General features: G+C 37.6%; 2 protein-coding genes across 2 annotated transcripts in view; one reads left to right on the top strand and one right to left on the bottom strand.

Moving 5' to 3' along the window:
* Positions 1-21677, bottom strand: part of H2AZ1 (H2A.Z variant histone 1) — a 126184-nt gene that overhangs the window by 32363 nt on the left and 72144 nt on the right. The gene's annotated exons all lie outside the window — the stretch shown is intronic.
* Positions 1-21677, top strand: part of LOC138165772 (sel1-repeat-containing protein YbeT-like) — a 65730-nt gene that overhangs the window by 29664 nt on the left and 14389 nt on the right. The window contains exon 2 of the mRNA XM_069094109.1: positions 2889-3075. The gene's annotated coding sequence lies outside the window, so the exon portion shown is untranslated. The remainder of the gene's footprint in view (positions 1-2888; positions 3076-21677) is intronic.

Genomic DNA, 21677 nt, shown 5'->3' with positions numbered 1-21677 from the left:
TGGGGGGAATTAGAAGTGTTGATATGAAGGAGGAATGTGCCCTCGGGACTTGCTGGCTCTCAGGATTCTTTCATGGCTCCTTGGTTCTGTTCTGCCCCACTGACCCTCCAACACTTGTGCAAGGTTCTCAGGCTCTTTCTTTGGTATGACCCGTGGCTTTGTCATTGTAGGAACTCATTGGGTGGAACCCTCCCTGCACTTGACTGTACCTTGATACTAAAAATATCCTGAAAAGAGACTTTTTATATATTGTGTTCTATAATTTAATTATACTGATCACTGAATTCTGCAATCATAGGCTTACACAGAATGAGATGTGCTGCTGTCTTTGTATACCTACGACTGTGATACAGCTTTATCATAGTAATTTCTTTGGATATTTTCTTTTGTTATAATAAATATTGTATGCCAAGTTACAGAAACTGGAGGGACACTTTCAAGATTTCACAGTAGAATAAACATACGCTTAGGAGTAAAAAATTTGAACTTTGCTTTTTGATTTACTATGCTACAGCTATGAATAATAGTCCAGTGTGATGCTGGAAAAGGTATATGAGAATAGTGCATTTCCAAATAAAATGTTAAAATAATAGCATTGATCACATATTAAATAAAATGATAACCCAAAACTTTAAAAGTTAATTTTGGGAGATTTGAATAAGACAAAAAGAAACAGCCACATGATGGCAGCATATTAAAAGAATAAAAATATTTTCATTTATCCATAGCTGAATTAGCTGAATCACTAAACAGAAGAATTGAAAGGGACCTCAGGTTATCTACTTAAAGACATCTTTTGTAGAATATCTTAGCTCAACTTAAAGGAGGGGTTCTTAACATAGTGGCCTATGAACTTGACATTTTTTTTAAAAATCTGATAACAGTATTTCAGTATGATTGGTTTTCTATGTAATCCTTTGCATTTTATTTTATGCATTAAAAGATATTGTATTTAAATGAGTTTCCTAGATTTCACTAGATTTCCAAAGGGGTCCAGAACACAGAAAGAACCTCTGGCTTACAGATTTCTTTAAGGAAGGAGGTTCCCTCCTCCCCCCATCCCCTACCACTTTTAATTAATGCAATCAACCAAGAGGTTCAGGATGTAATTTTAAAAGTATACATACATACAACATATATATATATATATATATATATATATATATATATATATATATATATATAAAGCATTTAGGGAATTTTCCTACATCTTATCACAACACAAGATTAGGTTTTAAATCGAAAATCAGATTGTCTAAACCTTGATCCCTTTATCAAGTGTGATAATCCTCTCTGGGTTAAGAAAGGAGCAATGTGATTGGCTGAGAGAATTAGTTTTTGTTCTTGGTCTAGTTCATAAAAGCAGCAAACCATGTCAGGTAGTCAGTTCTGAAGTGGGAGGATTCCAGGTTAGGGAAGTGTTTTATGGAAGCAGACCCTTTGTAGGGCAAGAAGGGACCTCCTCTGACCCCAACCTGTATTGGCTGAGCAACTAGACCAGCAGAAGACAATGCATCCAGTTAGGATTTGGACACATGGAATGCAGATAGGAATAGGAAAGACAGTCACCCAGGGCAGGAGGCAGCTCCAAGCAGCACGACTCCTTCTATGCCTGCTATTAATAATAATAATAACACCTATCATTTATATAGCACTTCACATTTTACAGAGCACTTTACCAATATTATTTCATTTGATCATCATGACAATTTGGGAGATAGGTGCTATTATTATATGAGTTTTGCAGATGAGAAAATGGAAGCAGACAAAGGTGAAGTGACAGTGACTTACCCAAGGTCACACAACCAATTGGTGGTTGTATTTGTTAATTTTATTTATTTTTTGGTTATACTTTGGGTTGTGAGTAATTTCCTTCCTTCCTTCCCTCTCAAACTCTCATTAGAGAAGGCCAACATTTTATTCATATATATATACATATATATATATATACACACACATACATATATGTATATATGTGGAATCATATAATACATACTTTCATATATCAGTTCTTTCTCTGGAGGTAGATAGATTTTCCTTCATAAAGTCTTTGCGATTGATTTGAATGATCATATCACTCAGAATAGCTTACTTCATAGGTACTCTTCAAACAATATTGGTATTATTATATATAATGTTCTCTTGGTTCTGTTCTTTTCATTCTGAATTATTTCATGCAAGTCTTTCCATGTTTTTCTAAAATCAAATTGCTCATCATTTCTTACAGGACAATAGTATTTTATCACAATTGTATACCACAACTTATTCAGCCATTCCCCAATTGATGGGTATCTCTGCACTTTCCAGTTCTTTAGCACCAGAAAAAGAGCTGCTATAAATATTTCAGAACATATAGATTCTTTCTCTTTTTCTCTGATCACTTTGGGAAATAGACTTAATAGTGGTATTGCTGGGTCGATGGATTTATACTGTTTTATAACTTTTTAAAATAATATTTTTTACATCAAGAGAATATTAATATTCCAATTTTTCTACATCTCCTCCAGTGTTTATTTTTCCTTTCTGTCATTTTAGCCAACTAGATAGGTATGAGATGGTATCTCAGAGTTGTTTTAATTTGTAATTCTCTAATCAATAATTATTTAGAGTATTTTTATAAGACTATATATACTTTTGATTTCTTCTCAAAACTGTCCATATCCTTTTATCATTTATTAATTGGGGGATGATTATTATTCTTCCTGATTTGAATCAGTTCTCTTTATATTTAAGATATGAGGCCTTGGTCCAAGTAACAGGCTGTAAATTCCCTCCCCTCAAAATTTTTTCTTTCCTTCAAATGTTGGCTGTATCGGTTTTATTTGTACAAAACGTCTTTAATTTAATGTAATTTAAATTATCCATTTTATATCCCATAATGCTCTCAGAGGCTGGATTTGAACTTAAGTCTTCCTGAATCCAGTTCCAGTGCTCTCTTCAGCAAGTCACCCAACTACCTCAAGAACGGAGCCAACCTTGGCAGCTTAGCTGATCTGGCTCCCCAGTGGAGACTTTCATCCAGAGGAAGATGAGGGAGGATTCAACACAGAGAACAGACTTCCAGTACCAGGAGTTGTGAGTTACTCTTTGCCACTTGGGTACCCTTGTGCCTTATTTCTTTAAGTCTGTACTTTAAGTATGAATTCATGCTACCCATGGATATTGTTTGTATTTTTAAGAAAGTATACTCCAGTTTATTTTTTTGTTTGATTGTTTTGAAGTAGGGAGGGGAGAGAATATGTTTTTCAAGGCTTATTAGTGATGTTAGGAGTAGCCAAACATGTGGATATCCCTAGAACCTTATGGTAATAATTGCCCCTCTGGGCATCCAACCTACGTGAGTGCCAAGGCCAATAGCCACAACTCCCAGAGGGGCTGTTATAACTTCTGCTTGGTTAAACATACATTTTCTTGTTGTTTTATATTTGTATTTTGATCATACATTCAAGAGTATGGATAAAAATTTGGATACCATACTTGAGAAAAATATAAATGTAAACTGCCTGGAATTTTTAGAACTAGAGGGCAAAGTGAAAATAGAAAGAATCCACTGTTTATCTCCTGAAACAAACTTCAAAATGAAAACTCTCAGGATTATCATAGCCCAGATCTAGAACTATCAAATCAAAGGGAAAAAATATAAATAACTCCTCCCCCCTCCCATTCATTCAAATACCAAGGAACCACAGTAAGGATTACAGAAAACTTGGCAGCCACCACTGTAAAGGATAGTATGGAATATAGTATTCCTATAACCCATCTGACATAACTAAGTATACTCTTTTGGGGGCAAAAAATGGATCTTTAGTGGAATAGAGGCTTTTCAAGCATTCCTGATGAAAAACCAAAAATTGAACAGATATTTTGAAATGGACACCAAGAGTAACATAGAAAGGTACACATATTTGATTGATGAATATCTGGAAGATGACTTTTTTACATAATAATGGAAGAAAAGAAAATGGATGTCTTCATAGAACCCTAATATTTTTAAACTTTATATAAAAAGATAAAAATGACAGAGGGTCTGAACGGTTTTGATAATTCTGGGAGAAGAAAAAATTGGATGAATAGGGGACTATACTAGAGAAGTAAGAAGGGAAAAGGGAAGAGAAATCACTGTCATATAATAGAAGTGAAGTAAATAGTCTCGTAATCCCAGCAGCTTGGGACACTGAGGCTGGCGTATGTTGTGAGTTTAGAAGCTCTTACTTAGAAGCAATGGATTGTGATGATTGGTTGTCTCCTCTAATTTAAGCATTAATATGGAGAACCCCCAGGATTAGGGAGTCACTAGGTTGCCTAAGGAGGGGGAGAATCAGCCTTGGTAAGAAACTGTAGAAGTCAAAGCTGCTACACTGCTAATTTGTGGGATCAAGCCTCAGAGTAACTCCTGCACTTCTAGCCGGAGTCCCAAAATTTTTTTTTTTAAGGATATAAACATGGATAAAAGAGCGAGGGGTGAGGATAGGCATCCAATGAATTTTCTTTCCATCTGAAACACATAAAGAAGGATTGTACAAAATCACCTCCCTTCCCTACCCTTCCTGACCATAATTTAGCATAGAAATACAGTAAACTCAAAAGAGAAATAGGAAGAGAGAGGGACAAGATAGGGGAAGAGAGGAATCTAAGTGACAGCAGGAGGTAAGGAAATAGTTATAAGAAGAACAATTTTGAATGTTGAAGAGAGTAAAGTGAAGGGGAATTAAATGGAAAGGAAAGAAGAACAAAAGCCTGGGACCAAGGGTGAGACAAGGAGAAGAGAAGAGCTGCAACAGAGAGGAAAGAGACCATTTCATTTCTAGATAATCACACTGTCTCTCTTTTACCACCTTCTTGTTTATAAAGGAGGAATATGAGAATAAAGAGAGGAAAAAGGACAAAAGCATAAGATGAAGAGAGGTACATCATTACAACCCTGAATGTAAATGGTCTAAATATATCCACAAAATGAAAAATAATAGTAGAATAGATTATAAAATAGAATTTGACAATGTGCTGTTTACAAGAAATACACTTGAAACACAAGGATTCACATAGAATTACAATGAAGGATTGGAGCAATATCTATTATGCTTAAATTGAACTAAAATAAGAAAGGGTAGTAATCATGATTTCAGATACAATGTAGTAAATATAAACATAATAAAAAAGATATAAGCTGGGGTGGTTAGGTGGCACAGTGGATAGAGCACTGGCCCTGGAGTCAGGAGAACCTGAGTTCAAATCCAGCCTCACACTCTTAACAGAAAAACTAGCTGTGTGACCTTGGGCAAGTCACTTAACCCCAACTGCCCTCCAAAAAAGCAAAAAACAAAAATAAAAAAAGAGAGAAGCAGGGGAATTACATTATGGCTAAAGGCACTATAGATAGCTAATCAATATCAATACTCATTATATATTCACCTATTAGCACAAAATCTACATACTTAAAGGAAAAGTTAATTGACTGGGGGGGGGTTAGAGAGAAGTAATAAAACTACAGTTATGGGGGAATTTAATGTATTCCTTTCTGAACTAGACAAATCGAATCAAAAGAGAAATAAGAAAGACATTAAGGATTTAAATAGAACTTTAGAAAAATTAAAGATGACAGCTCTCTAATAATTAATGAATGGCAATAGAAAGGAATTTTTATACTACTCAAATAAATATGGTACCTTTACAAACTGACTATAGTTGGGTAAAGATCTCTTTAAAAAAAAGCAGAAAGGCAAAACTATGAAACATATCTTTTACTGATCATAATACAATAGGAATCACATTAATAATACAGTTTTAATAAAGGACTCTTAAAGAATAAAGTGTCCTCCTATTGAGTAATGGATATTTACATTATGGTACGTGAATATAATAGAATATCATTACTGCGCTATAAGAAATCATGAAATGGACAGTTTCAGAGGAAACTGATAACTATGAACTGATGCAGAATGAGGTGAATAGACCTAGAACTATTTATACAATGACAACATCTTTATAAAGAGAAGAAATTTTGAAAAACTTTAGAACTCTGATAAATAAAATGATAAATCTTAAATCCAGAAATGTGAATGTGAAATATCACTTACCTCCTACCCAAAAAAAAGTGATAAGCTTAAAATGAAGGGAGATAGATTTTTGGGCATGCTTAAGGTAGGAATTTGTTTTGTATACATGTTATATTAAAGCATGTCTTTTCTTTTTCTTTTGGTTCAAAGGTAAAGGGAGAGAAAATGCAGTAAGTATATGTAAAAATAAATGGACAAATTTATTATTATTATTTTTTAAGGCAATGATACTGTCCTTACCTGGTCCAGGGGTTTAAGTCTCAAGTCATTAATATAGTTTCTTCATTGCCTTAAGTACAAAAAAATTGTTCTGGAAGAGTCAGGGCCTTTTCCCTTAGGCTTGATACATGCCTCTGACTGGCAGGTCACCATGGCAAGTGTGGAGACAGGAAAGCTAAACTCATACTGAATTAATGCTATATTCTTCCCGAATATCCTTTCCCTGTGATTATTCCAACTCTGAGCTTGAACCACTATACTAGCCTTAGTTAATTCTGACTTAGAACAAAGAAGGAAAGAATGTGGAAAGCTTCCCCCATCCCCAATGCCCCATCACAAAGACAGTAAAAAGTCAGTAGCTGACTTCTTCTTGCATGCTATATGAAGTCCTAGTTTATGAGCTGTGTAGCAGGACGTGTTCCCATATATTCAGTCCTCCATTGAAATTTTCTGTGAATTACCCATTGCTCTATCACCTGCCTGTATACTTTAGTAAGCAGCATTATTGTTTTTAATCATATTTTATACTGTGTAGGTATTAGTGCACTGTATTTAAGTCTGCTTCATAAAGGTGTCAGTAATCAGAATAGTTTTTGTTTGTTATGTTTAGTGAGCTAATCTTTTAAACTTCGAGATAAAATCTTACTTTAGTTAAAAAAGCATATGAGTACTATGAAATCTATTTGGGTTGTAAAATATGTGCTGAAGATAAAGTTTGGGCCCCTCACTTGTACTGCATTCATCATCTGTACTAAAGTGCTTAATAAATACTTATTGTTGAATTAGACTTCTTGACTGGCTGGCCACATGGTTCTTGTCACATGTGTTTTTTAGTTCCTATGATTTGGAGAGAACAAAAAGGTTGTTTGACAGATTGGCATTTTTGCCTAACAAATTGATTTCCACGCTTAAACATAGTGTACAATGTTCAAATCTACTACCGATTTAAGAACTCTTTTATGTGGTAAACAAGTACCTACACCAAAGCCACCAGAAAATTGGGATTTGGGTGAAGAAGATGACTAATCATTCAGACTGTAAGGATGAAGATAAACATGACTGAGTAGGTGATCAATAAGGTAATAATTCCCTATTTTTCATTCTGAGAGCCTTGTTTAGAAACCTTAACAGACCTAAATAACATTGTTTGTGATTTTAACTTATCCCAAAGTACAGCTGAACTTTTTAACTTCTAATTTAGACTAACAAGAGGGCACCAAAATATGTTTAAACATGAAACTTCTCTTAAGAAGCATTCCATTATGAATAATATTCTTGGCAAATTTGTGGGGATCTGAAAAATGAATGCTCTTTTATGAGGATTACAACATGGGTCTACCAGGTATTGCTGCTTTATTTATGAGTGGGAAAGCAGAGAGAAAAAAACAACACTGTATTTAAAAAAAAATACCAACCTAAAAGGAAAGAACAGATTTATACTCAAGGAAACTGTATGTCTCCCATACTCCTATCCTGGGCCTTCTCTTGTCTTACTATATTATATTTCCCTTGTGATATCAGCTCCCATGGATTTAATTATCATCTCTTTGAAGATTATTCTCCAAACTATTCATCTACCCCTAAACTTTCTTCTAATCCCTAGTATCTCATATCCAGCTGCCTAATAGACACCCCAAACTGGAGGACTCATAGGCACCTCAAATTCATTATGTCCAAAACTGAACTCATTTTTCTCCCTAAACCCATTCCTCTTCCTAACTTCCCCATTACTATCACTGGTGCTACCACCTTCTGGTCACCCAGGCTTACAACCAAGGCACTCTCTCATCATCTCTCCCCATGTTTAGTGTTGGTGTGTGACTTAAATAAGTGGCTGTTACCTGAATAAAGATTCAGTAAAAGAAACTTAGAAGGAGCCGTCAGACAGGTAAGAACCAGGGAAAGAATCATGACTTGAAAATAGAAAGATAAAATAGTATGGAGGAGATGAGTGTTATCAACAGTGTCAGAAGCTACAGTAAGGTCAAGAAGGAGGCCTGAGAAAAGGCCATTAGATATGGGAATTAATATATTAGAGGTCACTTAGGAGAGAGCTGTTTCAGTTGGATGATGAGTTGGATGCCACGCTATGGAAAGTTAAGAAAAGAGAGGAAAGGAAGTAGAGATACAGATTGTAGATGGCTTCTCAGGGAGTTTAGCAATGAAAGGGATTATTGTGGTCTGTCCTTCATCCTGGAAGAGGACCCATGACATCAAGAGGGTGATGTTTTGACCTGCTAGTGAATTGGATTTAAGTGAGGCAGGACTGTGCAAAATCATCAACCTCACTTTCTCCTCCAGAACCATTGGAATCTAGTGGCAAATCAAGATGACAGGCGATGGTCCTCCAACAAAAGAGAATTGAGATGCAGGACAGTAGTTAATGAGGGTGGATGTATCAAATGAGAGTCGTATATATATTTTACAATATATTCACATAATATGCTTAGCCACATATATACTACATATATTTACATAATACATACATGTATATGTATGCATATATGTATAAACTGAGACCCATAAAGGTTAAGTGACTTGCTACAGGTCACACAGATGATAAGTAGCAGAGCTGGGATTCAATTCCATATCCTTTGACTCCAAATCTAGCAAGTTCTAGGGTTTCATATGTTTACAACATCTCTTATATACATATATTGATATAATATATGTATATTAATAATGTGTATCTCTAGGTATATACATGTATATATCTATAATGTACATTTATGTATACCTCCATATAACATGTATATGTAGACACACATGTACATATATATTAATATACATATGTGTATTTGTATATACATGTATTATACAGTGAATAGGGAGAAGAACAGCAGAAAGTGGGAGAGTCAAGACAAGTCTTTTGAAGGAATTGCCAGTTGAACTGGGCCTTGAAAAGGGGGGGGGGGAGTTCCCCAGAGGTAGAGGTGATTAAGGAGAGAATTCTAGCCTTGAGGGATATTCTGTTCAAAGACTAGGAGATAGGAGATGGAATATTTTATACAAGGAACAGAAAAAATCCTATTTTGGCTGAAGTGTAGGGTTTAATAAATGCTTGTTGATGGGAAGTATCAACAATAATATAATGGAATAATAAAATATTATTGATAATGGAAATGTCTGTATCTTTGGCCACTTTCCCAGAGTTGAGAATTCTAAAACAGCCTTCTTGTCCAGAGGTTTGAGATGTTGCTATATGTGGGGCTATAGTTCCTTTTTATTATTTTAGCTTCTGTTTTTTTCCCTCCCTTTTCAGGTTTCAGAGTCTTGCTGAAAGTGAGGATTAAGTTATACAGAGGCAGTGGCTACCTTCCTTGAAAAGGATTAGTCCCCTTTAGATTGGCCCTTTGTGTTAAGACATTTCTTACTGTGCAGGGGAAAACAACACGTACTTTGTCTTTGGAAAAGGTCCAGTAGCAGTTCTTGTAGGGGAGGAAGAGGAGGACTGAGGAATAGTGCTGTATGCTTTTTTGTAGTTAGGTTTGTAATCATGTTTGTATTTTGGGTTATTTTGTATTTGGATGACCGTCTGTTGTCATTCACATAAGACAGTGATACTTCTAACTCTTCATAAATGTAGGTGACACCAAATTGAATTATTTTTTTTAGTGGGCTTGGTTGTAACGATCCTTCCACATATCTAGTTAGGGGATAAAGGATGTAGAACAATGGGCCTGGAGTCAGGAAGAACTCAGTTCAAATCCAGCCTCAGACCCTTGTTAGCTGTGTGATCTTCAGCATCACCTAGCCTCTGTCTGCCTCAGTTTCCTCAACAGTAAAATGGGGATGATAATTGCACCTACCTATCAGGGTTGTTGTGAGGATAAAGAGAGATAATATTTATAAAGCTCTTAACACAGTGCAGGTCACAAAACAGCCACCAAATATTTTATTATTATTACTTATTTACTCACACTTTGCCTCTTTTGACCAAGGGAAAGAGGGCATCATAACAGACAAAAAGTGCAAGTTCGATTACATGAAATTGAAAATTGAACCCCAAATCAATATAGAATAACAGAAACTGCCCAATGGGGAAAATATTTGTATCCTGTGTCACTGCAAGAAGTCTGATGTCCAAGACAGAGAATGGACAAAAATATATAGCCCTAACAGCCCTTATTCCTCAACAGATAAATAGTAAAAAGGGAAAAAAAATTCAAATGAAAATACTGCAAGACTTTAATGACCGTTTGAAAACATGTTAAGATCAATGCATATTAAAATAATTCTGAGGTTTCACCTCCTCCTCTGCAAATTGGAAAAAAAAGACAAAGAATGGTAACAGTTCATTATGGGATCATAGCTTTAGAGCTAAAGAGAGTGTTACGGATTATCTAGTCTAACCCTCTCATTTTACAGATGAGGAAATTGATGCACATAAAGTTTTAGTGACTTGCTTTAGGTCACACAGATAGTAAATCGCCGAAATGGGATTCAGATTCAAGTTCTTTGACTCCAAATCCACCACTTTCTAGGGCTTCTTCCCATTACAACATTTCTCCTCTACATTCTATTCTCTCCACTCATGCAACCAGTCCTGAGTTCATGTCAACATTACCTCTGATTCAGTCTCCTGAAATAGCTTCTTTTTCTTTTTTGGAGATAATCCAGGTTAAGTGACTTGCCCAGGGTATTGCAGCTTGAGTCTGAAGCTGGATTTGAACTCAGGTCCTCCAGACTCCAGGACAGGTGCTCTATCCACTGCACACCTACCTGCCTCTGCTACAATAGCCTTCTTCTATCTGATCTCCCTGCCTCCAGTATCTCTGAATTCCAAACCATCTTCCATGAAGCTGTCAAGATTATTTTTCTTACGTGTAGATGTGGCCATCACTGTTTTCCTCAAAGAGTCCCAGTGATTCTCTCACCTCTAGAATCAAACCTTAACTCCTCTGTTTAGTCATAAAAGTTCTTTAAAACCTTGCCCCTTCCTCAGATTACTTCCTTCTTACATCATTTCCCACCACAAAGTCTGATTCAGCCATACCCGCCTACCTTTTGTTTCTCAGCAAGACTCTCCTTTTGCCAACTCTGCCCTTTTCCCCTGGAATGCTCTGCCCCGCTTACCTCAGCTTCAGATTACCTGGCTTCATTCAATACTCACCTCAAATATTTCCTTCTTCACAAGGCCTTTCCTGGCTCCAGCAACTGCTAATGCCTTTCTCGTTTGGATTACTTTTATAACTCTGTATATATCTTGTGTGTGTATTTTCATATTTACCTGCTGTTTTCCCCATTACAGTGTAAGCTCCTTGAGGGCAGGGTCTGTTTTTTTTTGCCTTCCCTTGTATCCTCAACACTTAGGAGAGTGTCTAGCACATAGAAAGTATTTAATAAATGCTTGTTGACTGACATCTTCATGCCTTTTAAGTTAAAAGCTTGGGGGGGGGAGGGTGGTGAAGATTTATGTCTTATTCATCTCTACATTCTTCATGGTGTATATAGAGCACAGAGCCTTATCCATAGTGATGGCTCATTAAATATTTAGTGAATAGGATATTAAAATCCTACTTTTGGAGTCTCCATATCCCACCTTCCTGTTCCACTGTGGTTTATTTCTCTGATCTGGCCTTTTTAATCCATTTTTCTTTTTGGTACACATACTCTCCCTGTTTAGGAAATAGCAATTGTACATGTTGTTGTGTATTAATGACTCCAACTAGAGGACAAGCATCTCATATTGCTTTCCTATATGGGTAGGAACCAAGTATGGCCTTCCACACTTCTTCAGATAGTTTGACTAAATGCTATGTAAGTAGCATACTTATGTTTTGAAGCAGAAGAAGCCTTGGGAATTGTTTAGGAAATTCAGCATATTAATGATTGGTAAAGGGTTGATATCAAAGCTATTCTGAGGAAAGACTACTTTTCCTCTTTGATTCTACAGAGAAATGGGACCCAGGAACAATGGCTGTCAGATACTTCATGCCAGGGTCCCTTATCTGAGAGAGCAGCTGGATAATCTCTGTCATAAATCAGAAGACAAAAACCCAGCTAAAGGAAGGAAATTTGGAGACTGGGTATTGGCTGAGGTTGGAAGGTAGAATGAGAATGGGTAGAAGTGGAGGTGGGAGGGAGAACAGAAGCAGACCCCTTCATGAAAAGGCTGAGAAAAAGTCATTCAAAGTTAGTGCTTTAGTAAAAAGGCAAGGAACTGAGGAGATGCACAGGGAAGAAATATGAGGCCCTCCCTACTTCAGAAACGGAAAGGAAGGCCCCAGGGAAGAAATAGTGAATCCTTCAGAGCATGGATGTCACAGGGGACCAAGAAACAGGCTACTGTCCCATGGAATAAATGTGAGGTAAGTTTACAATTATATAGAATTATAAGTATACAATTATAGTAGACCCTGATAGGTGCTATTATTATCCCTATTTTACAGTTGAGGAAACTGAGACAAGAGGCTAAGTGATGGCCAAGATCACACAGGGTCTGAACCTGGATTTGAACTCAGGTCTTTGTGACTCCTGGCCCTATAATTTTCAGCAGACTGAGAACCTCAGAGAGGTAGGAGTCTAACTGTGAATCATCTTTATCATGTATTATTTACATGTTGTCTTCCTTTTTATACATTCTTGAGGGTAAGATGTTTTTTTTTGAGTGGTAGAGTTGGCCTTTCCAGTGCTTAGCCTGGCTCATTGTTGATTGGCAAAATGTTCTCATAATGCTCCAAAATATAGAATAAGATGCAGCGAGAGGTGTTGTGTTGTGTGGAGAAAGCATTATAGATTTTACGATTGGCCAGGTTTCACAGGAGATTGAGCATTTTGCCCTGGAGTTAGAAAGACCTGATTTCAAATCTCAGCTCAGACTCACTTACCAGCTTACTCTCTCCTTCAGTTTGTTCCTTAGTAAAATGAGGATAATAATAGCACCCACCTGCCAGGGTTGTTGGGAAGATAATACAAGATGATGTTTGTGAAACGTTTTGCAAAAACAGTATATGAATGCTAATTTTTATTAGTATTATCATTAAAATGTAGTATTCAAAATAGCAACTTTTCAAAGGTTTTGTCTACACATACAAACTAAGTCAAATAATTGCATTTCTTTGGCCTATCTGCACTAACACAAACCGTTTTGATGAAATAAGCCAAGTTTTGGCCAGTTGCATGAAATTTACATAGAGCCTTTCTGAGGTATTCAAAACTTAGCTGTTTAAACTCCAGCACAGAGCTCATACTTAGCAAAAATACTCTCTTGCACTATATCATATTTGGTATTTGAGATTTGTAGCATATAGGCTGATGTATACTGTATGCTTGCAAGGTGCATACTGTGGTGGGTTTTACCTAGATAGAGAAGCTCCAAGTACAGTGATGTACGGTGTGTCCCTTTTTGAAGATCAGCTTAGTTAGATTTGGAGAATAGCTCATACCTAGGGTGATAATTCTCCCCCCAACACACACACACACACACACACACACACACACACAGACGACCTGAATGTTGGAGTGGTTGTGATTTTTGTTACCAGAGGGAAGGTCCAACAGTGAAATGACAGAATTACAGATCACTGAGGTATCAAAAGAGTTGTATGTGAGTAAAGGAAAATCATCAATCAATCAATAAGCACCTACCATCTAGGCATTGTGCTAAAAGCTGGAGATTCAAAGGCAAAAGTGATTTGCTTCAAGGATGTTATTAGGCATATACTGGAGATATTGTTGGGTTTAGTTCCAGGCCACCCCAATAAAGCAAATATTTGCAATAAAGCAAGTCACAAATGTTTTGGTTTCCCAGTGAATATAAAAGTTATGTTTATGCTATTCTATAGTCTATTAAGTATACAATAGAATTATGTCTAAAAAATGATGTACATACATTAATTAAAAATGCTGACCATCATCTGGGCCTTCAGTGAGTTGTGATCTTTTTGCTGGTGGAGGAGGTTTTGCCTGATGCTGATAGCTACTGACTGATCAGTGTGGTGGTTGCTAAAGGTTGAGGTGGCTGTGGCAGTTTCTTAAAATAAGACAACAATGAAGTTTGCCTTTCACTTGAACACTTAGAGACCACTGTAGGGTTATTAATTGTCCTAATTTCAATATTGTTGTATCTCAGATTCATGGTGCCCCAAAATAATTACTATAATAACATCCTAAATCAGTGACCATAGGTCCTCATTACAGACATAAAAATAATGAAAAAGTTTGAAATATCGCAAGAATTCCCACAATGTGACACAGAGACACGGTGTGAGTATAAACTGTTGGAAAAATGGCACCACCAGACTTGCTCCACTCAGAGTTGCCACAACCTTCAATTTGTGAAAAATACAGTATCTGGGAAATGCAATAAAACGAAGCACAATAAAATGAGGTATGCCTGTATTCCAAAGGGGGAAGACAACATGCATATCTGTATAGATAAAGAATATACAAAGGGCGTGCAGCGCCTTTGTCCAGGATAACCACTCATTAAATATTCATTTAATGAACAGGATATTAAAATCCTACTTTCAGAGTCTGTACATGACATATTCCTGTTCCTCTGAGGCTGATTGCTTTTTTTCTTTTGTTGCTATTATTGTTCAGTCATATCTAAATCTTCATGACCCCATTTGGGGTTTTCTGGGCAGAGATACTGAAATGTTTTGCCATCTCCTTCTCCAGTTCATTTTACAGATGGGGAAACTGAGGCAACCAGGGTTAAATGACTCACCCAGGGTCACACAGCTGTTAAGTGTCTGAGGCTGGATTTGAACTCACAAACAGGAGTCTCTTAGTGACTCTTCCTGACTCCAAGACTCCATCCACTGGACCATTTAGCTGCACCCAAAAGTGGATGAATAGAGAATACCAAATAATTTCTTCTTGAATTTGTTTTTGAGGGTAAAATGAAGGAATGTTATTAATCAAAAGATGAAAAGGACTAAACCATTTCATGTAGATAGGAAATTCAGATTCAGACTCTTTAATGATATCAATTATATATTTTATATCTGATGATGTCATTTAAATTTCCCAATGATGCCATTTAAATTCCTAACCTCTTTGTCTCTCACATATACACATGTGCAATTTTAGAGCTAGAAGAACACTTAGAGATACGCAGTCCAACTCTCATTTTATGGATAAGGGACACATAGTAGGCACTTAATAAAAAAATTTTAAGCTTGATTTGGATGAGGTCACTGTGTTTTATTTAACTGTCATAACTTCGGTACAAGAGGCTCACAATGTGGGAGTGATCTGTAAATAGATGTAATGTAAAAACGAAAGACATTAATAAACCTGAAAGTGCCCTCCCCCCACCCCTCCAAAAAAAAGAAGAAAAAGAAAATACCTAATTAAGACTGAGCTATGCCTTTTAGGTGCAAGATGATTACCAGTTAACCTTAAATTCAATCCTAAAGCATCTGGAAGGTTCCTAGCCAGCATGGGTCACACAGAGTTTTCCTTTCTCCACACCTTGACCAAAGAAACATCAAGACTGCATTTGAGATACTACTGATTTTGAGAGATTACTGCCTCAGAGGAAACTGTTCTTCCTTAATGGGCAATATTCCATGAACTCATTATCTTTCTGCTAACTGTGGTTGAAAAGAAGTAAGTGAAACTATCTGTACTTTCACTTTAAAGGCTGGGTCCTATGGGTTAAGCTTCTCTGTAAAAAGCAATCAGCCTGACTCATTGTTTTCATTGTCACTTTTAAGGCTTCATTTGTACTTTGAGTAAATGGTCCAGTCAAATGAAAAAACAGGGATAAAAGCAGATTGAGCTGATAGATCCCCACCTCTCAGTCTGTGCAAAGTACTGATAAAGGTGTATGAGTAACTTGTCTGCAATGGAGCCCTTATCAGTCATAATTCAGCTGTAATAGATCACTTGTAGTCCAAAAGTGTTAAAGCAACATCCCTATAATCTTGGCAATTGCTAACATTTTCAAATTTACCAGGAAAGCATCCCCAGTAGGAAAATACGCTTATAAGCAGGGGTCCATCCAAAAATAGTAAGAGTTGAGAAATTGTGCAATGTGAGGAATTGTTAATGACATTAAGGTTGTTTAACCCATAGAAGAGGCAGCTAAGGGGAGACATAAAACTATCTTCAAATATTTAAAAAGAGGTGATGTTTGGTGTATGCATTTGGTATAGGAGGCAGAATTAGGGCCAATGGGAAGACGTTGTAAGGAGACAGATTTGGGGTTAATATCAGAAAGAAATTTCGTACTTAATAGATCTAGAATCTGGACAGGACCTTATGGGTTCTGTGTTTCAAAATTCTTATTTTACAGATGAAGAAACCAAAACTCAGGATTGTAAAGAAACTTTTTAGAGGTCACAGAAGTAGAAATCATCAGAGCTTGTGAGAGTGAGATTCTGACCCCAGAATCAATGCAAATAGAGCACTTTTTGCATGCCAGGCGATGTGCTAAGTTTGAGGACACAGATAAAAACAAGATAATCTTTGCCCCTCTAAGGAGCTTACATCCTAAAGGGGGAAGCCAACACAAGAAGGTAGCTGGAAAGAAGGGAAGCAGGGTAAGTTGGAGCCGGCTCTAGTGGTTTTTAAGAGTCAATGATTAAATTTTCCGTGTGAGTATTTACACTTCAGAAATCAGTAAATGCTATAAATTAGGGCTTAATTTGTTGTTTTCTTGATTGTCTAGACTGGGTAAAGCAGTGGATAGAGTACCACAGGGAGTCAGGAAGACTCCAGTTCAAATTTGATCACAGACACTAGATGTGTGACCCTAGGCAGGTCACTTAACCTCTGTCTGCTTCAATTTCCTGAGTTGTAAAGTGGAGATAATAATAGCACCTATCTCCCAAGGCTGTTGTGAAGATCAAATGAGATAAGTGGTTAGTATTGTGTCCAGTACATAGTAAGTACTATATACATTTTAACTATTATTATTATAATTATGAGAGTTATGGAAAAAGTGTTAATAATACAGGGTATACTCTTTTTAAAAAAAATTCCTTTGGGGAATCAGTTATTAAACATGTACCAGAACTCCACTGAGGGAGGATATTCTATCAATATGTCAGAGAAGAGATAGCAGATAGTGGAGGCTAGCACCCCAAGAAAAATAAGATGAAATTTCACCAAACACAAACATCTCATGTGAGATCTGAGGGGAAAGCTTTATTTTTGACTTGGATGTTTCATGGAAGAAATTGAGACTGGAGACAGTCAAAAGTGAGAGGAAGGCTTCTAGAGTCCTTCCTAAAATGGTGGGTCTGAGGAGGGAATCACCAATGAGGAGATGAGACTTAGGGTAGAGATTTACTAGGATGATTGTATTTTGTTTTGTTTTGTTTTGGTTCGGTTCTGTCCGACTCCTTGTGACCACATTTAGAATTTTGTTGGCAAAGATCCTGGAGTGGTTTGCCATTTCCTTCTCCAGCTTATTTGACAGATGAAGGAACTGAAGCAAACACAATTAACTAACTTGTCCAGGGTCACACAGGTAGTACTTGTCTGAAAGATGAATTTTCCTGAGTCAGGCCTGGCACTCTATCCATTGAGGGTAGGAGAGTATCAGAAGAAGTAGGAATAAAGTTGAAGTGAAAGTGAGAAAGAGATGAACTCTTTCCATTGCATCACCAGACTTAGCCTCTATGCCTTAGTTACCTCCTGGCTCTATTCGTGAGGGTCCCCTTTCCCATTGGTGTGTTCTTCCCAGAAACTCAATTCCAGAGAAAGACCTCAGAACAGACATTCTTTCCCTCCCCCCCCCCCCCCCACTTAATAGTATTTTATTTTTTCCCACTTACATGTAAAGATAGTTTCCAACATTCACTTTTTACAAGATTTTGAGTTCTAATTTTTCTTGTCCATCCCTCCCTTCCCTCCTCCCCAAGATGACAAGCAATCTGACATAGGCTATACATGTAAAATCATATTAAACTTATTTGCACATTAGCCATGCTGTGAAGGAAGAATCAGAACAAAAGGGAAAAACCACAAGAAAGAAAAAAAAAGTGAAAATAGTATGCTTTGATCTTCGTTCAAGACTCTGCGTGTGGATGGCATTTTCCATCATGAGTCTTCTGGAATTGTCTTAGATCGTTATATTGCTGAGAAGAGCCAAGCCTATCAATGATAGTTCGTCATCGTACAGTGTTGCTGTTACTGTGCACAATGTTTTGGTTCTGCTCACTTCCCTCAGCATCAGTTCATCAATCTTTGCAGGTTTTACTGAAATCTATCTGCTCATCATTTCTTATGGACAAAGTACAGAATAGCCATTTTTGATTGTCCAGACTGATGTCTCTATGCAGGTATCTCTTTCTATCCCCCCTTCTACCCTTCATCTTCCCTTTTATATCTTATTCTCTTCCATTAGAATGTAAGCTACTTAAGCTCCTTTTTTCTCGAATTCATATCTCTAGCTCTTAACTCGAGGCTACTTAACTCTAGCTAACTCTTAAGCACTAAATAAATGCTGGTTGACTGCCAACCCTTCAACAATTAGCACTGTTCATCATTAGAATGGGCTGCTTCATATGGTGATGACTTCTCTGGGGTGTTCACTACCACGACCTTTCCCTTCACCTCAGGGTTGACTAATTAGCAATCAGAACCAAAACTCAGAGCCAGCCGTCTTTGACCTTAGTACCTGGCACCCCAGCCTCTGAGAGGCTGATTTAGCATTGAGCCCTGGCCGTGCCTAGCTCCCTTGACTAAACATCAGGGAAAGAGGATACGTATCCACTATGACCCCATGACTGATGGCTAAGTTCTTCTATATGGGCAAATCCCTGGTGCCGCTCTTTAGTGGAGGATGACTGTCCAGGTGGTATCTTTTCCTCTGCCTGAACTCTTTCTGGTTGGGACTATGTACTGAAGAAACCTCCTGGCTTTACAACTTCCTGACAGCTATATTTTTCCAGCTTTCTAAGAATCAACCGGGCATTCCCCTTAACATGCCTGACCTCTAACACTGGTCAGGACACCTTCGTTTATAAATCCTGGACAAAGAGGTCTGAAATCCTAGCAGCTGCCTCTACTTCCCGGGATTCCTCTTAGAGTCCATAAAAAATGAGGGCTAGGAGCCTGGCCCCTATATCCCAAGGGGACAGACTCACCATTTCTCTAACCAATAACCAGGCAGGTACTAAAGGGCTTGACCTGAACCTCATGTTCTTTGGTTTCTCTCCCATTTGACCTAGTAAACGGAGCCAATAGGGATTGGACACTCTAGCATTGAGGATTAGCAGCTTGATAGGTATCCATCAGGGAAAAAAACAAATTGCTTTTATATTCATGCACTGGATTGAGTGAGTGAGTGGTCTGCTGTGGTCTCCTGACTCAGAGTCTATCGAAAAAGGAAGGAGTTCTATTTCTATTAGAGTATCAATCAATAAACATTTATTAAACACCTACTATGAGCCAAACACTGGGGATGCAAAAAGAGGAAAAAAACCAAACCCTTCCCCCCTCAAAAACAAACAAACAAACAAAATGAAACAAAACAATCCTTGCCTTCAAGAAGCTGTTTTTGTTCTTGTTGTTTGTCCTTCATTCTCAAAGAGGACCATGACTTCAGGGAGGTGACGCTATGTATGCCATGCAAGTGAATTGGATTTAAGTGAGGGAGAGCAATGTAAAGTCACTATTCGCACTTTCTCCTCTGAAGACAATTTAATTGGGGAGACAACACACAAAGGAATATGTACAAAGCACATCATAGACTGGAGAAATAGGAAATAATTAACGGAGGGAAGGTATTGGAATTGAGAGTCATCCTGTAGAAGGTGAGATTTTAGTTGGGACAGAAAGGTAGCCAGAGAGGTCAGTAGTTGGAGTGGAAGAGGGGGGCGGAGTTTCAGGTATGGGAGATGGTCAGAGAAAATGCCTGGAGCAGAGAGATGGAGTGTCTGGTTTGTGGAACAGCCATAAGGCCAGTGTCTATGGTTCGAAGAGTGCCTATGCGGGACTAAGGTGTAAGGAGACTGGAAAGGTAGGAGGGTGCTAGGTTTGGACTTTGAGCACCAAACAGAGCATTTTGCACTTGATCCTGGAGGCAATAAGAAGTCGCTGTAATGTATTGAGTAATGGGGGACCAAAGTCAGGAGACTCCCAGATCCACTGTTAACTTTCCAGGTGATCTTCACGTCAGGTCATTTCCTGTCTGATTCTCAGTTTCCTTATCTATACAATGAACTGTGAATTCTAAGTTATAGCTCTTACATCCCACAGTGGTGATTCACAGCATCATTCATACAGAAGTATCCACAGACACGAATGACAGATATATTCTGGTAGTCGACAGTAGTTAAGATCAAGGCATCATTGTTCTGGTTTGTCAAGACTGGTTTGATCTGGGAAGTCTCTATATTTCCTGCAAACTTTGGGGCTTAACTTGGTTTTTAGAGCCATAATTAGACACTGGAGATATCTTAGGAGTCTGTTTATAGCTGGGAGTCCGAGAAAGGACTCTGGCAGCCAGCAGTTACACCTACTTGCTAGCCAGCCCAGCTACAGAGGAACAATAGACATTTAACGACAGTCATCAAGATCCGGAATTCCAATTAGAAACCAAAGTCTTTTGTTTGGTTGGGGATGGAGGTAGGAAATAACCTTAATTTGTGTGAGTTTTGAAAGGAAGCCGCTCATTATTTAGAATCAGACACAAATTTTGCTGAGTGCTAATTGCACCTGAATTGTGTGTGTTATATGAGCATCTAGTGACTTGCACACGAAGACTAAATCAAAAGCATTCTTTCTGGATTGCGAAAGTATTTTGAGTCTTACAAAAGGGAGAAGCAAAATTATACTTGCCAAAAAGTCAAGTCCAATGAACAAATATTAAGTGTCAACTCTATATCAGGCACTATGATAAGTGCTGAGAACACAAAGAAAGGTAAAATTATGGGGGTGCCCAAAGACAATAAAGAAATTATGGTCCTTTCTAGGAGCTTAACTTGAGTTGGGGAAGAAGGGAAGGAGAGAGGAGAGTAGATAATATGTATACATATAAATGATACAAAAATATCTACAAAGTAAATACGAGATTATGTAAGGGTGCTTGTAGCTGGGGTGAGGGGGATCAGAAATACCTCATATAGGAAGTGGTCATTGAGTTCGTCTTTGTCTGAAACTGGGGACAAAAGGCTGGCATGAGAAGAAAGGGTGTTTCATGATTGGGATTAGCCTCGATCAAGGTGTGGAGGTTGATGGGGACAGCAAGTAGGTCAATTTGGTCTGCTCCCAGATAGAATGCATGTAGGGAAAATGATGTATAATAAGCCTGGAAAAGTAGCCAGCTGTCAGGTGGTGAAGGACTTTGAGTTGCAGAGAGAAGGTTCTATTTTTTCCTAGAGGTTATATGGATTGACACTAGATCTTCTTTGACAAGGGAGTGATAAGGTCAGAGCTATGCTTAAGAGAATCAGTTTGGTGACTGTATATAGGATGGGAGGGAGAGGGGAGAGACTTAAG

Source organism: Petaurus breviceps, unplaced genomic scaffold (assembly GCF_028583685.1).
Source record: "Petaurus breviceps papuanus isolate PSGF00001 unplaced genomic scaffold, PetGlider_PUasm1.0 126, whole genome shotgun sequence".
NCBI classification, from domain to species: domain Eukaryota; kingdom Metazoa; phylum Chordata; class Mammalia; order Diprotodontia; family Petauridae; genus Petaurus; species Petaurus breviceps.
Note: the sequence above shows the minus strand (reverse complement) of the source record. Positions and strands in the feature narration are given on the sequence as shown.